Source organism: Canis lupus, chromosome 38, assembly GCF_048164855.1.
Source record: "Canis lupus baileyi chromosome 38, mCanLup2.hap1, whole genome shotgun sequence".
NCBI classification, from domain to species: domain Eukaryota; kingdom Metazoa; phylum Chordata; class Mammalia; order Carnivora; family Canidae; genus Canis; species Canis lupus.
In genome coordinates, this window is record NC_132875.1 from 14796933 (window position 1) to 14813238 (window position 16306).

General features: G+C 32.2%; 1 pseudogene; it reads right to left on the reverse strand.

The window, feature by feature from the left end:
* Positions 1–478: 478 nt before the first annotated feature.
* On the reverse strand, positions 479–576 carry LOC140627078 (U6 spliceosomal RNA; annotated as a pseudogene).
* Between the last annotated feature and the right edge of the window lie 15730 nt (positions 577–16306).

Genomic DNA, 16306 nt, shown 5'->3' on the forward strand with positions numbered 1-16306 from the left:
TAGTGAATTTTTCATTCTTTTTTTTTAAATCATGATACTACATTTGACAAATCAATGTATTTACTGAACAATGAGTTGGGAAGCACACCTATAAGCTTTCCCTAACACAAGCATAAAATTTCTCTCTAGTAGAACCAAACAAGACTTCTAGACACTGTAAATTTAATTTGAAAATTTCAGAAAACAAATTTATCCAGATTGGACAAGGGCAAATTTCAAGATTTAAGGAAAAAAATCAAGTATTGTATAATATTTTCTAACTTACATATAAATATTCTATTTTCAGTTCCTAAAAATGTAAATGTAGTATTATTTTTTTCAAGTGTAACTCGGCTTCATTCACATATCACAGTTGGCTTTACAAGAATATTTTTCTAGTTAAATATCATAATTTCTTTATTCAGTGTCTCACATCGTACTTTCAATCATATCATTTTTTTCCCAAGTTAATCTGCAAAGGGTTCACTGGGGAACCACACAAAATATGGACTGCTTCATGAATTTGCATGTCATTCTTATGCAGGGGCCATGCTAATCTTCAATTTTAATATTTGTGTAGTTTTAGCGATAATTATATTTCAGCTCAGATATTAAAAAAAGTAATTTTTGCTAAAACTGCAGAATATGCTTATGTATGAAACTAACGCTTTCTATACAAAATATAATTCTAATCTGTCTTTCATTTACCCAATTACTTTGCAATTATGAAAATTTATTGCGATTTGAAGCAAAGTGATCTGGCAAGATACCACATACGTATATTTTGGATGAATATAGGTAAGATAGTCAAGTGATCTTAACATAAACTTAATTATACCAATTGTCTATAGTGACATGAAACTTTGAAATGAAGTGAGCAAATAAATTGTGCAAATGGGAAAATTGAATTGAATTATCAATGTTAGCTACCCACTTTAGCCCTTTGTGCTGAAATTCAGAACACCACATTGGCTATACAAAACTAACTTTAAATTAAATATGTTATAAAATTATAATCAACAACCATTGAATTTTCAATGGCAGCAGGAGATACCAGTAACTGTTTTTATGAGATTCCTTAATTTATAAAGGAATATTACAGATTTCAAATGTTTTCCCTGGTGGTTATAGGGTAGTACAATGTTTATTTATGCTTGTTTGGAGTATCTTTTTAAAAAAATTAGTTACAAGAATGGACTAAGAAAGGAACCCCAGATAGAACACTAAATTAAATCTCAGACAACTACTTTTTTAAACTAGAAAAATTGTTGAAAAGAAAAATACATTTGTCAGAGAAAAAAATATCAGTATTACACGAAAAATAGGTAAGGATAAAAACTTAATTAACTGCATAACTATATGCCAGGTAAAATATTATTTTAAGATATGCATTATTATAGTAAAATAATGTATATAGAAATGTTTTTCCAGAACGATTTTATTTAATCTTTTTTATTATGATAATCTTTTGGAAAAGTTTCGGGTTCATAGCAAAATTGAGGAGAAAGTACAGAGATTTCCCAAATACCTCCTGCCTTCACACATACCTGGCCTTTTCCATTATTAACATTAACAACTAGAGTGGTACATTTTTTAGAGCTGATGAATCCTAAAGTGAAACACCATAATCATTCAAAGTCCAAATTTTATATTACAGTTCACTTTTGGTTTTAACTTTCCATGGAATGTTAAATTGTTGTTTATTGATTTATATATAATGATATGTATCCATCATTACAATACCATACAGATATACACCAAATATCCTTTGTGCTCTATCTATTCATCCCTCCACGCCCCCAACTCAAACCTGGTGACCTCTATATTTTTACTCTCTCCACAGTTTTGCCTTTTCCAAATGTCATGTAGTTGGAATCATGCAGTATGTAGTTTTTTTAGATTCATTACTTTCACTTTGTAATGGGCAGTTGTATTCTTCCATGACTTTTCATGTACTGATAACTCATTTCTTTTTGCACTAAATAGTATTCTATTGTCTAGATGTACATAGTTTATTATCTATTCAGATACCAAAGGACAGCTTGGTTGTTTCTAATTTGGCAATTATGAATAAAGCTGCAATAAACATCCAATGTGCAAATTTCTTTTTGGGCATAAGTTTTCAACTCCATTGAATAAATTCCTTCTAACAACCATGAGTGAACTCTGAAGCAGATCTTTTGAAGACTTCCAATAGCCATTTGAATCTGGAAGTAAATTTACCCCTAGACAGACTTTGAGGTGCTTGCATATCCAGCTAACAAACTGATGTAGAGATTTTGATCCAGAACTACTCAGATAAAATAATTATTTGACTCCTTTCCTACAGATATTATGGAAGAAAAAGGTTTTATTTTAAACGTTAAGTTTTGAATACTTTGTTACATAGCAATAGATAATGAATGTGTGTAATGTTTTCAAAAATTATTTAGTCAACACATATTTCTTGAACACTTGTTGAATGTCAAACATTGTTCAAAGTATTACAGATTCAATTGTCAAGAGGAATAGGATTATGGATTTCATTGTGCTCATTTCTTTTTTTTTTTCTCGATTAGGATTTCTTGCCTAGTTTTAATTTTCCTTTGATTAAATTTTAACTATATACTTTAGTAATTGAAGGCAATCATTAACTGTTTAATGTGAGCCAGATTTTTACATTAAACTCATTTCTTCATTATAACAATGATATAAGATAGAAATTTGTACAAATCACTAAGCTATTATTGCCTATAAACACCAAATCCACCCTTTTATACTCTGTGATTCTAGAGCTAGGCTATGCAAGCTGGTTTAAACTTTAACAGTTGGTTCTCTATGAAATTTTGCAAATATGGGGCACTTTAGAGAAACTAAAAGACAGGAGAATGTAGGAAGGGATATGCTTCTTCCTGTTTTCTTAGAGTTCTCCTCAGTTTTGCCTTAGGAATACTCCATGTGAGTATGGAAAGTTGATTCTACTCTCCAGCTTTGCTTGCTCCTCCCAGAAACAACCCTATTCTTAGCCTTTACAGGTGCCAACATCAGAAACACATCCTCAAAGATCTAGGTTTTAGAACCACAGAGCCTTTCGCCAAATGCCTCGGTTCTTATAACTCCAACTCACACTTCATTTTTTCTCCTAATTTGGCCATGATTCTTTCTAGGAGTTACTAATTTCCATGTTACTTCAATATTCAGTATCTCTTTCAGTTGTCCAAAACTTGAAAACAATTCTTAACATTAAATTCTCTCTCTCTAAAAATGCTTAGTGTGGTTTCTGTTTTCTAAGTGGACCCTGAATACTATAATATTTTGTTTTTTCTCATGTTGCTCAAGGTCATAGAATCTCTGAGTAGAAGTGCTGAGTTGAAACTCAAGTGCTGTGACCAAAGGGCTTTTGCATTTAACAAGTAATCTCTTTTGTTATGAGTTGTTACAGTTTTCTCAAAATTATTAGTTTTAGGTATTCTGAATTTTGAAAAAATAATCTGTTTTAGTTCTGAGATAAATCATTTGTAATCTAAAATGAACATTTACCCAATATCATGTATTACTAATGATTTTGAGGATGCGTAATTATGAAGTAGAGGTAAAATCAAAGTAAGTCGGTAACAGCCAACTCAGTCTCCTTATTCCTTTCTTGCCACATTAGTACGAGATGTGGATTACCATTTACATGTGAGGTTAACAAAAGATACTTCATACAAAGAGAAATATTTCATTTAAGAAACCTCTTCCATTTTATACACTAATAATTGCACTGTTTAAAAATAATTTGCAAAGAACCACAAATAAATCTGTATGTTACAGATTTGTTTACCATAAAAGTTCTAGGGAGAATAGGTATATTCTATAAAATGTATTCCATAGGTAAGGACTCTTTCACTTTTAAATACCATTAATACTTTAATTGTGAGTTTTATCAATAACATATTTTGAAGGGAGTTTTATTGGACCACTTTTTTCCCCCTGGTCTGTCTCTGAAGAAAATTTAAAAAAAAAATTCAGATCCACTACTAATGCTTTTATTCTCTAACTGATAATTGCTTAGGAATTCTTTTATTTTTGTGATATGCTTGCCTTTTATAATTTTAAGTGTGTGGTATTTGAAGTTATACTTCAGTGCAGTATAATTCTTGCTTTGTTCAATTATACTCCTAGAATTTAAGCTGTGCTCATTCAAACTATTGCTTTAAATTGTCAAATCTGGGATTTTTGTTAACTTCTATAAGATATTTTTAATTTTTAAATATGCATAAGATACACATATGTGTATGTATTTATATATGTATACACACATACGTATTAATAGATACAGTTATCTATTAAAAAGAAAACAATGAGATTAATTGGATTTAGGCAGAATATTACTCATGGCACTTATGAGAACATGAGCTTCATGTTCACATTGGATTCTTTTGTCTTTCAAGCATGGGAATAACACAGAAAGTGCCTGGGTAAATGCTGAATACGCAGTGATTTGTGTCACAGTTCATAAATACTCAGTTTAGGGAACCCAATCTTAACCAGAAACTGCTGACAAACTTGCCCACACTTTGCCTATGAGAAACGTTTTATTTTGTTTTATTTTATTTTTCCTGGAATATAAGCAAACCTCTAGATCTAGAACAAGGAAGGGGACTTGACCCGGACTATCGCCACACATATGTAAAATCTGCTCACTTGTCTATATGGAGATACTCTCTCTAGCTTTTAAAGGTGTTAATGTCTAGAACTGTAGAAATGCCAGAGACATGGAGAATAATCTCCCAGCAGATATACAGACTTATAATATGTAACGTGAAAAAGTGAAATATGGGCTTTTCCTGTCTTCTTCTGGACCATCCTTTACTTTGAAATTTATTCTACAAATATAACAATATACTTGAATATAATGATCAAGATAAGCCTTCCTTTCTTTTCAGAGCATATATTGAGGATCAATTTAATCCTAGATTTCATATCAAATAATATTAGACCTACAGAAGCATGATAAATGTATTCATAAAGGGTCAGTGAAGAGAAAATCTTCATCCTATATCCACATATCTCATTGACTAAGAAATTCATTAAATAACACTATTCAGAAAGTGACTGGCTTTGATACTCGCCTTTGATATAAAGAGGAAAATACTTTACTATCAAAAATGACAATTGTAGATCAACTTACTGAATTCCTATGAATTTATGTATCATCATCGTTCCTGTGCTATACCAGTAAAACATTTTTTTCTCTGTTATAAAATAATTCACATAACAACAGAATTTATGTTGGACAAATAGTATATGTTCTTTCATTTATAACTCTAGCATTGTCTTCAAAAAGCAATAAAATATTAAAGTAAAATATGCAAATACACCCAGAATCATACACATCTATGGTATCCCCTAGCAACAGTGTAGTTGTACTTCCTGAAATGCAAATCCCAGATGTTATTAAATACAAGTCACATTTCTGACTCCATTAAGAAAAATCTGAATTGTAAGAACCAGCAAACACCTAACATGGTTAGTGTCCCTGAATAAGAAATAAAAGCATAATGAATTAAATTGCAATGGAACTGAGGGAAACCACATTAAGAATGGGCTAACATTGGCATTGGAACATTTACTGAACAATACAAAACTAAAGCATACATCCATATCTTATTTTTTACAACTTTTTTCCCCTTTCCTTTGACATTACATTTCTGAAAAGAAAGTAAAGGTGTTTATCCTTCCCAGTCATAAGATAAATAAACACTAGGGATTTAATGTACAACATGATGACTATAGTTAATAGTGCTGCATTATATATAGAAAAGTGGCTAAGAGAGTAAATCCTAAGAGTTCTCATCAGAAGTAGAATTTCTTTTTTTCTTTTTTCTCTTTCTCTTTTTTAAAATATTTTATTTATTTTTTCATGAAAGACACAGAGAGGCAGAGACATAAGCAGAGATAAAGCAGGCTCGGTACAGAGACCTTGATGTGGAACTTGATCCCAGGATCCTAGGATCATGCCCTGAGCCAAAGGCAGATGCTCAACCACTAAGCCACCTAGATGTCCCAGGATTTCTTTTTATTTTTTCTTTTCCTTTTTTTATATTTTATCCATATAAGGTAATGGATGTTAGCTAAACCTATTGTGATAATCATTTCAAAATACATGTAATGAAACTATCATGCCGTACACCTTAAATTTATGCAGTGATGTATATCAATTACTTCTCAATAAACTAGAAAAATGTTTTTGCTATCCTTGAATAAATATGGAAATTTCTTTTTTTTAATATTTTATTTATTTATTCATGAGAGACACACAGAGAAAGAGGCAGAGACATAGGTAGAGGGAGAAGCAGGCTCCCTAGGAGGACCCCGATGCGAGACTCGATCCCTGACCCCTGGATCATGCCCTGAGCCGAAGGCAACGCTCAACCACCAAGCCACCGACGCGTCCCAAATTGGAAATTTCTTAATCCCAAAATTCTTAATCCTATAACTATTCCTGAATGATGAATTACTTAGTTTGGTTATTAACCATTTTCAAATTGTAAAAAGCATTTACTTGTAATAGTTTAGAAAATTCAGAGAGAGCAGTGATGGAGTCTAAAATAGGGGTATTTGGCATAGAACAATGGTGATCTTCATTAATTCTTGTACACATTGTTCTTCTGGTCTTTCATGGCTGAGGTAGGTGCCAGTGAATGGTATAAACTTTAGTAATTTTCCCTGTTCCATATTGAATAAGATAATTTCTTTAAGTGTCATCACAGTATCTGGCATATACTAAAAATATTAGTTTATTTTTCCCTAATTCTACTCTGTTGCCTCTAAAGAATGTGGATTCTAATGTTTTTTCTTCCTTGAATGCACAAACTATAGTGGATTAGGGATGTTTATAAATTAATATTATTAGACTTATTTTATACAGGACTTGTGAATTTTCAAGTAACACTAAATACTTGCCCCAAGTACCTTACATAATAATGCTTTTTAAATCAACTCTGTGTATAATTTACATAAATAAAAAGCATCCATTTTAAGTATGCAATATCTATTAGTTTTTCCATTATGACTTTGTATTGTGAAAACTTGCTAAACTCTATGACCTTGCTACTAGCTCATTATGGATTTGTTAGGATCTTTTTAGACACATAATCATGATAACTGCAAAAATACATATATTTATTTTGTTTTCTATCTTATTGCATTTTTTTCTTTTTTTGTCCAGGAATAATTGATATACAGAACATTATATTAGTTTCAGATGTACAATATAATGATTTGGCAATGTACAATATAATGATTTGGCATTTGCATACATTGCAAAATGAACACCACAATAGGTTTAGTTAACATCACCATGCATAGTCTACAAATGTGTGTGTGTGTGTGTGTGTGTATGATAAGGACTTTTAAGATCTACTCCCTTAGCAACTTTTGAATATGCAATACAATATTCTAACTATAATTACTATGCTCTACATCACATCAGAATAATTTATTTATTTAACTGGAAGTCTGCCTTTTTCCCCCACCCCCTTTCTTGACCTTATTATACTGTTGCAATTCTGAATAAATATGCTCAAGGCCAACTTCCTTGTTCTATTCCAAACATAAAGGAAAAAAAAAACTATTTAAATAAATATGAATGTTTGCTGTTTGGGGTCTTATTTTGTTTTTGCAGTACACTCAAATGTTTCTGCATCTCTTAGATAAAAATATATTTTTTCTTAGTCTATTAATGTGATTTCCTGTTATTACTCCAACAAACTTCCCCAAACTTCATTTTAAAACAACACAATTCTGTGTTAAAACAACATAAATGTTACTTTCTTAGATCCTGGAGGTTGAAGTCTGAAATGGATCTCACTGTGTTAAAACCAAAATATCTTCAGGCCTTTGTTCCTGCTGGCAGCTCTAAGGGTAAATCTGTTTCCTTGTATCTTCCTGCTTCTAAAGACCACCTTTATTACTTTCGCTCATGGCCTCTTTCTCCATCTTCAAAATCAGAAGCAACTGATAGAGTCTTTCTCATGCTGTATTAGTCTGACAGTCCTATTCTGAAATTAAATCTTTCTTTACTTCCCTTATAAGGATACTTGTTTTTAAATTTAAGGGCCACTTGGATAATTCAGGATAATCTTCCCATCTCATTATGCCTTACTTAATCACATCTGCAAAATCTCTTTGACCATGTAAGTTAACATATGCACAGATTCCAGGGATTCAGACACTAACATTTAGGTGGGAAATTCAGCCTATCATGATAAACCAACCTTGCATTCCTGGGAAAAACAGTACTTGATCATGGTGTATTTTGCATCTTGAATATTATTAATTTGGTATGCTATAAAATAAAGTTAAAAACATTTGTGTCTATGTTCATGAAAAATATTAGTCTATAGTTTCTTTTCTTGTAATGACTGTCTGGTTTTAGTATAAGGATAATGATGTCCTTGTATAATGAGTTAAGGAATACTCCATCCTCTTCTAATTTCTGGAAAATTTATGTAAAATAGGTATTATTTCTTTACATATGTTTGCTAGAATTCAGCACTCTGTAAAAAGTATAATACAACATGACCAAGTGTGATTTGTACCAGGAGTGCAGAATTCATTCATCATTTAAAATTCAGTCAATCAACGAAAATTATTAGATTGGACAGAAAAAAAAAACTGTTATCTCAGTGATGCAGTGAAATTGCTTGAAATATTCAACACCTATTCATATCATAAAAAATTAGCAAATTAGAAATAAAAAGGAACATTCTTAACAGGTAAGTGGTGAACGTATCATTGTATATTGTACAATGGAATAAATCTACTGATTCTCACAACAACATTGATTTTCAAAAGCATCATGTTAAATGTAAAAAGACTGACATATAAACAACATATGCTGTATAATTCTACTTACGTGAAACTGATGGATAAGCAAAATCTGATGGAAATAAAAATAATGTTTGCCACTGGATGATAAAACTAACTTGAAGGGAACATGATTACATTTTCTGGGGAAGGCACATATTCTATCTCTTAATTGTATTTTTGCTTACAGACTTGTTTAAATTTGTCAAAATTCACCAAATTTTATTCACCAAATATAGTCTCTGTATTAAATTTATCCAAATAAAACAAAACACATAAATAAGAATTAACAAACAAACAAAAAATAACACCAACTATCTATATGAAATGTACTACTTACCAGCATTTTTATTGTAGCAGAGATTAAATTTTGAATTTTTGTAGCATGCATTAATATTTCTTATGTGTATGCATTTATCTCCTGAGTACTTATAAGTGAACTTCTTAAAATGTAATTAAAGGATGAAATAAATCTATTTTATATAGATCACCAATAATTCTTTTGTTATAGAGATATTAAGAAAGGAGCATAGCTCTAATAAGAACAATTTGTTCCCATTTTTTCAAATATGCAGCTCTGCTATAAATAGATTTCCACAGAAACACCTACTGCTTATCAAAATTTGAGCCAAGAAAATCTCTTATGTACTTTTTTTAATGCAACTGAAACTTTGTGATTGAAAAGTTTTCTTCCATCATTTTTTCAGAATTCTTTTAATTTACCCAATTCCTCTGAATCTTCACCAAAAGTATCTGTATTTTGGGAAGACTCCCCAGTATTCAAGTCTCTCAAATCTTACTCTTCAATTCTCTTAACTTCATATCTCAGCTAAATCTTTAAAAAAGCCTTTTAACTACGGGTGTCAATTAGCCCTGAAATATATTATGATTAAAGTATTGTAATCCTAAACTATATTGTACTAGAAGTATTTCCATACTAAGCTGCTGTATTTCCCTCTTGCTATTTCAACTATTTTATTGTTATAGTTTATTAGTTGAAAAGTAACACAGATATGTGTATGGTTAATCTTATCTAGATTATATTCATGAGATATTGTATGACAAATAATTCAACATGTTTACTTATTAATATAAAAGGAATAATTATAGAAGATGCAGGATATTATCCATATAATTCTACCAATTAGAAACTTGAAAATAACGTAAACATCTCCCTTACCAGTCCCCCAATCCAGTTAGCCAAAAATATTGCTGAATTCTATGTCCCAGATCTTTCTAATAGCCATCATATCATTTATATATACTTCAGATCTAATTATCTCTTTCTTTGTATTTAATTTCTTCAGATTAAATCTCCTGTTTTCACATCTCCCTACAGTCTTCTACTATACAATAAATTTCCCTGCATCCTCAAAGTCTTGGTGATTGTTTCTCTTTTTTTCCCTTTAACTTAATCACTTTCCCACTAAATTGCCCAAATGATAATTAGGAACTAATAATCTTGTAGAGTTAGAACAGATTGTAACATGATTTACTGTTATAATAACAGTAGGTATAGAAAGAGTCTGGTGGTAATTAACAGATGTTGATAACATATATGAAGGCCTAACAAGTAAGGTTCTTTTGGGCTATAATTGTTACTGCAAAGCATCAGACCAATAACTTGCTAATTGGAGAAAGAAAATTAATGCAATGACTTGTGTACCATGCAAAACATTCAAATATACTATTTAGGTATGGCTAGCTTTTGTGTAGAAAACCTCAAACATAGAGCTTTAAAAATTTGCTTATATAATTTGTATTGTTCATAGTCTTTATTTAAAAAAGTATAGACTAAAAAATAAAACAAAAAAGAAGAAAAAAGAATAGACTACTGTGTTACACTATAGTCTCCTATGTTTATTACTTTATGGTACTTAATAACAAACATAATACCTTTTTTAAAAAAGATTTTATTTATTTATTCATGAGAGACACAGAGAGAGGCAGAGACATAGACAGAGGGAGAATCAGGCTCCATGCAGGAAGCCCAATGTGGGACTTGATGCCGGGACTCCAAGATCATGCCCTGGGTCAAAGGCAGGCACTAAACCACTGAACCACCCGGGCATTCCACAAACATAATACTTTTAATGGCAGTTGAGGAATTACCATTGCGCAGTCTCATAGATCTAAGGTTGTAAGTTCCTTTATCATTGTTTTTGATAACCACAAAAAATATAAACTAGTTATTTCAAGTCTATTAATATAATATAAGTACATAAAGCAATTCAGAAAGGGGGGAGAGATAAATAGCATGCCCAATGTGTGCTTTTAGAAAGGAAATTAAAGCAATGTATCTATTTACAGCCCCAATCTTTAATCTGTGGTCTTTTTGTTTGGTTAATATTTTGTGGAAGATAGTGGGATAACACCTCAAAAAATAGCATCTCCAAAAAGAAGTAGATTATGGCAGTCTCTGGCTGAGAGTCCTTCTAACTTGTTTCCTGTAAGCCAATGATTCTCAAACTAAGTTGCCCCTTGCAGTTGCTTGTTAAGCTGTCCTAAATATATGGATGATCCTCCCAGTTCCAGAGTAATTAAATCACCAATATTACTGGTGATGACATACTGATAATCTTAAAGCTTCACAAATCATTTTACCGTGTATCCAGGATGAGAAAATTGGTCTACAATATCCTTCCCTCACCTTCTCCCTGCACTTGAGGACAACAGCTACTGCTGATGGGACTCTTCCCTAATCTGATGCATTTGAAACTGACTACATCAAACATATTGATTTTTTCCTCTTCAAAGCCCTGATCATAAGACTAGAAGTTTAATTACTTCTAGCTCAATTACCACATCAGTCTTAAGCAGATAGAATTTGGTATTTTATTTTATTTTATTTTATTTTATTTTATTTTATTTTTAGAATTTGTTATTTTAAAGAAACAGATATTTTAGCCAAGTCATATTGGCCTATAGGAGGTTATTTCTGGACTATTGTATATTTTAAAATATGCAAATGACTTAATATTATGCATGATATTACTTTCTTCTCTCAGTCCTCAAGGAAAGGAAATCATAATATAGTCTGTCAAAACTCCTTTGACCACACTGAAAATTATTTTAACTTTTCTCATTTTCAGGGTGAAATAATCACAAGTCATTAAGAAGTTTACATAAAGTCATTTCTAACTTAGAATAGTAACGATACTATTGTATTCAGTAACATAGAAACCTGTATCAAATTATAGTACATTTTAAAGATATATATTTTAAGTAAAATAGCTCTAACCTGTTGTACTGCCTGTTAAAACAATACACCTGGTATCTTACTTTATCAAGTAATTGAAATTATCAAAGTTATCCATGAAAAAAAAAAAAAAAGACATCCAGTTAGTGATCAATGCATGTATTTAAACATAAAAAAAAGAATAAAATCTTGCTATTTGTGACAACATGAGTGGACCTTGAAGGTATTTTGCTAACTGAAATGAGTCAGTTAGCAAAATCATATGCTACATATGCCACATGATTTCACTTATGAGTGGAATCTAAAAAACAAAACCAGATAAAACCCAGACTCATAGATACGGAGAACAGGGTGGTGGTTGTCAGAGGGGAGGGAATGTTTTGTACAGCCTGGGGAATGAAGTCCATAAAATTATATTAACTTTGTACAGTAATAAATAGTAACTAGACTCATGGTGCTGAGCTCATGTGCATTGTACACAAATACTGAATTACTAATGTTTTACGCCTGCAACCAATATAACATTATATGTCCATTACATTTCAATTTTTAAAAATGGGATTTAAATTTTTTAAAATAGATTTTATTTATTTATTCATGAGAGACACAGAGAGAGAGAGGGGCAGAGACACAGGCAGAGGGAGAAGCAGGCCCCATGCAGGGAGCCCAATGTGGGACTTGATCCCGGGTCTCCAGGATCACGCCGTGGGCTGAAGGCAGCGCTAAACCGCTGAGCCACCTGGGCTACTCTAAAGAATGGGTTTTAAAATGTAGATTAAAAAATAAATAAATAAATAAATAAACAAACAAACAAATAAAAATAAATAAATAAAATGTAGATTTTAAAGATCATAAATTGAAGGAAATGGAAATGAAGTTGTATTTTTTGGCTCCTAGTATATACCATACACTGTAAAGACAGTATCTCCTATTTATTTTCAAAACACTTCTCTAATGTGAACTATTAAATCCATTTTACAGATGTGGAAGCAGAGCATATGTGAAATTAGACAAATTGCCAAATCACAAGAGTATGTCTGATTTCAATCAAAATCTGTTATTCTAAAGCAGATTCTGTTTGTTTGCTTGTTTTCCTCCTTATAACTAAAATCATTTAGGATGCCAAAAGCAGCAGAGACACTTTCACACAGTCTGTGTTTATCAGTGGAGGACACATATTTCTCTTATGTACTTTACACTTTTAAATTGTACTTACTAGAAAAAAGGATAGATGCTATATTGCCTGTGAAATTTCATTTTCACTTTTGTCCAGGCTGAAAGAGGACAGACTAGTGACAGAGCAGAAGAGCAGGAAAGAGTGACAGCATAAGCAGTGAGGAATGTGATTAGGATAATTTCATCAAGAGATTTTAAGTGGTCAAATATTTTGGCAATTATCATAGTAATTTCCAAAGCAGCCCTAAGTGCCCTTTTATGAAAATATATTTGAACCATACTTAGGATATTCATCTCCAGGAGAGTGTATCTGAGGAAATTGCATTAGGAGATCACTTCTAGGTAGAAATATGCTGAAATTAGGATCAATCTGAAATTGTTTCTCTTAATCACTGCATAAAATTTGCACATACGCGAAGCTAAAAAGACTAGACCTTTTTAAAAATCCTCTACCTTTGGTAAAATTTAGAAACAAGAGTTTTGGGATGTCTGGGTGGTTCAGTGGTTGAGCTTCTTGCCATTGGCTCAAGGCGTGGTTCTGGAGTCTCGGGATGGAGTCCTGCATCGGATCGGGCTCCTCCATGGGGCCTGATTCTCCCTCTGCCTATGTCTCTGCCTCTCTCTGTGTGTCTCATGAATAAATAAATAAAACCTTAAAAATAAAAAAAAGAACAAGAGTTTCTGGGGGCTACTGGCTACATCAATAGATGTGATCCTTATTGTGTCAAATGACACCTTCACATATGTGTAGAAAATTAATGGAAAGAAACATTAAAATATCAAGTGTAGGGACACCTGTGTGGCTCAGTAGTTGAGCCTTTGTCTTTGATTCAGGGCGTGATCCCAAGGTCGGAGATTCAGACCCACATAGGGCTCCTTGTGGGGAGCCTGCTTCTCCCTCTGCCTGTGTGTCTGCCTCTCTCTGTGTCTCTCATGAATAAATAAATAAAATCTTAAAAAAAAATACTAAGTGTAGGCAGCTCTGTCTGGTAGAAGGACACGTGATTTTTATTTCTTCTTTATATTTTTCTGTACTGTTCAAAACCTTACCTGTCCATTATTTTTGTCATTTTGAGCATTGTTCATAACCATAACAACAGCTGCAAAAAAAAACAAACAAACAAACAAACAAAAAAAAAACAAAAAAACTCAAGCTGCACACTTACCACACCGTACTATGCCAGAGCAGACCATATGAAAACTCTCGTACAGACATTTCACTCTCATATAAATTTGGACATTTCTCTTTCTACAAACCTGGCTTTCTCCACTATCTGGCTACCCAATTTCATCAAAATATGCATATTGCTCATTTGTCCTTTGCAGAGAAGTTCTCCCAAATACATTCTTCCTACAGGTTTTCCCCAGTTCCCATGACATGCTTTCCTGCAGCACAAAGTTTTTCTTCCTAGTCCATCATGGTAGCTCTGATGTTGGTGACTTCAGCTCTGTTTAGAATCATCTGACATTCTCTACTCTTTAGCAAGGTGAACAATATTCCAATCACTTAAAGCTCAGTGTAGATTTTATTTATTTTCCCCCACTTTCCACTTCTGTGTTAGTTGCTTCTGCTATGTGCCCCTACATTATATTGTCCTTTTGTATTGAGAGCACTTACTATACTTTGATAAAACAGATTTGTTTTTTAAAACATTTTTATTTATTTATTTGAGAAAGAGGGAGAAGGAGAGTACAAGCAGGGGAAGCGGCAGAGAGAGAAGCAGACTCCCAACTGAGCAGGGAGCCTGACACCAGGCTTCATCCTAGGACCTCAATCTCAGGACCCAAGGATCTTGACCTGAGACAAAGGCAGACTCTTAACCAACTGAACCACCTGAGTGCCCCAAAACTGATTTGTTTTTAAAGTGTCTCTCCTAAAAAAAATAAATAAATAAAAAATAAAAAATAAAAAAAATAAAGTGTCTCTCCTGCCAGATTTCCTGAGAAATTTGCATGTGAAATTATATATATGTATATACTACTCATTCAACATGTGTGTGTATATATATATATATATATATATATATATATATAAACGGAGTTTAATGAATATCAGAAAACTTGCAATTGTTACCATAAAGAATAAGAAAGAAATGTGTCTAGGAGGGACATAGGAGATTACTGTGCTGTTCCTGATGTAAAGTTCACAGATTTATGGTATCTCTACTCTTTATGATTGTCTAAACATTTCTAACATCCGGAATACAAATTTCAGGGAAAGAACACTGCATGCGGAAGTTAATTAGTTGACAGTGAGTGTATAAGTAATGGGTCATTGATTAGGAGGTATATTTGGAAGGAAATGTATTGATAGTAACCATTAGGAAGTAACCAAAATCAAATATTTAAGGGTCAGAAGGTCCCATAGGATTAATGCAGATAAAATAAAATACCAAATTGATAGGATGATTATTGATCATTTCAATCAACTGGTCTTCCAATATCAACCCTCCCCACTTCCCTAGGGGTTCCTTCACAATTGTCCTCCAAAATTCAGCCCCAGAATCCATCGACCCTTCTCCATTTCTATTTCCAGAATTTGGTAATCCGCTAGTGTAAAAGTACATATGTAGATACTTTATACAATTATCTTCATGAGTTCCAAATCCAGTTCATACCAGAAGATTACACAATAGCCTGCTATATGTTTCCAGTCTTTCCAGTGATCTCTGGAATTATGAAAGATTTCACAAATCCAACTGTCATCTTGCTGTCAGCACATGATCTTGAGTTTTATTTTAGAAGAAAAGATAAATCAACAAAACACATCAAATTCTCTCTATTTCACTTACAAAGATGAACCTTCTTGTCTTAGTATCCTTTCACACTCTATCAAGCAAGAGGTGTCCTTTTCTCCATCCAAGGATAATCCACCCCTGTTTGGAGGCATATTTCCTCATTCATTCTCTGAGAATATGCTCTATCAAGTGAGTTCACTCTCTCTTATGGATCGTAATCTTTTCATTTTCTTTTGTTTATTTCTATGAGCATTGAATTCCCTATCTTCAATATGAAACATTAAGGTTCTTAAAATAAAATAACCTCTTTGTCTTTTCTCCTTTTACCATCTAAAATTGCTTCTTTGATGTGTCACAGTGCTTGTAGTCTTCTTCATTTACA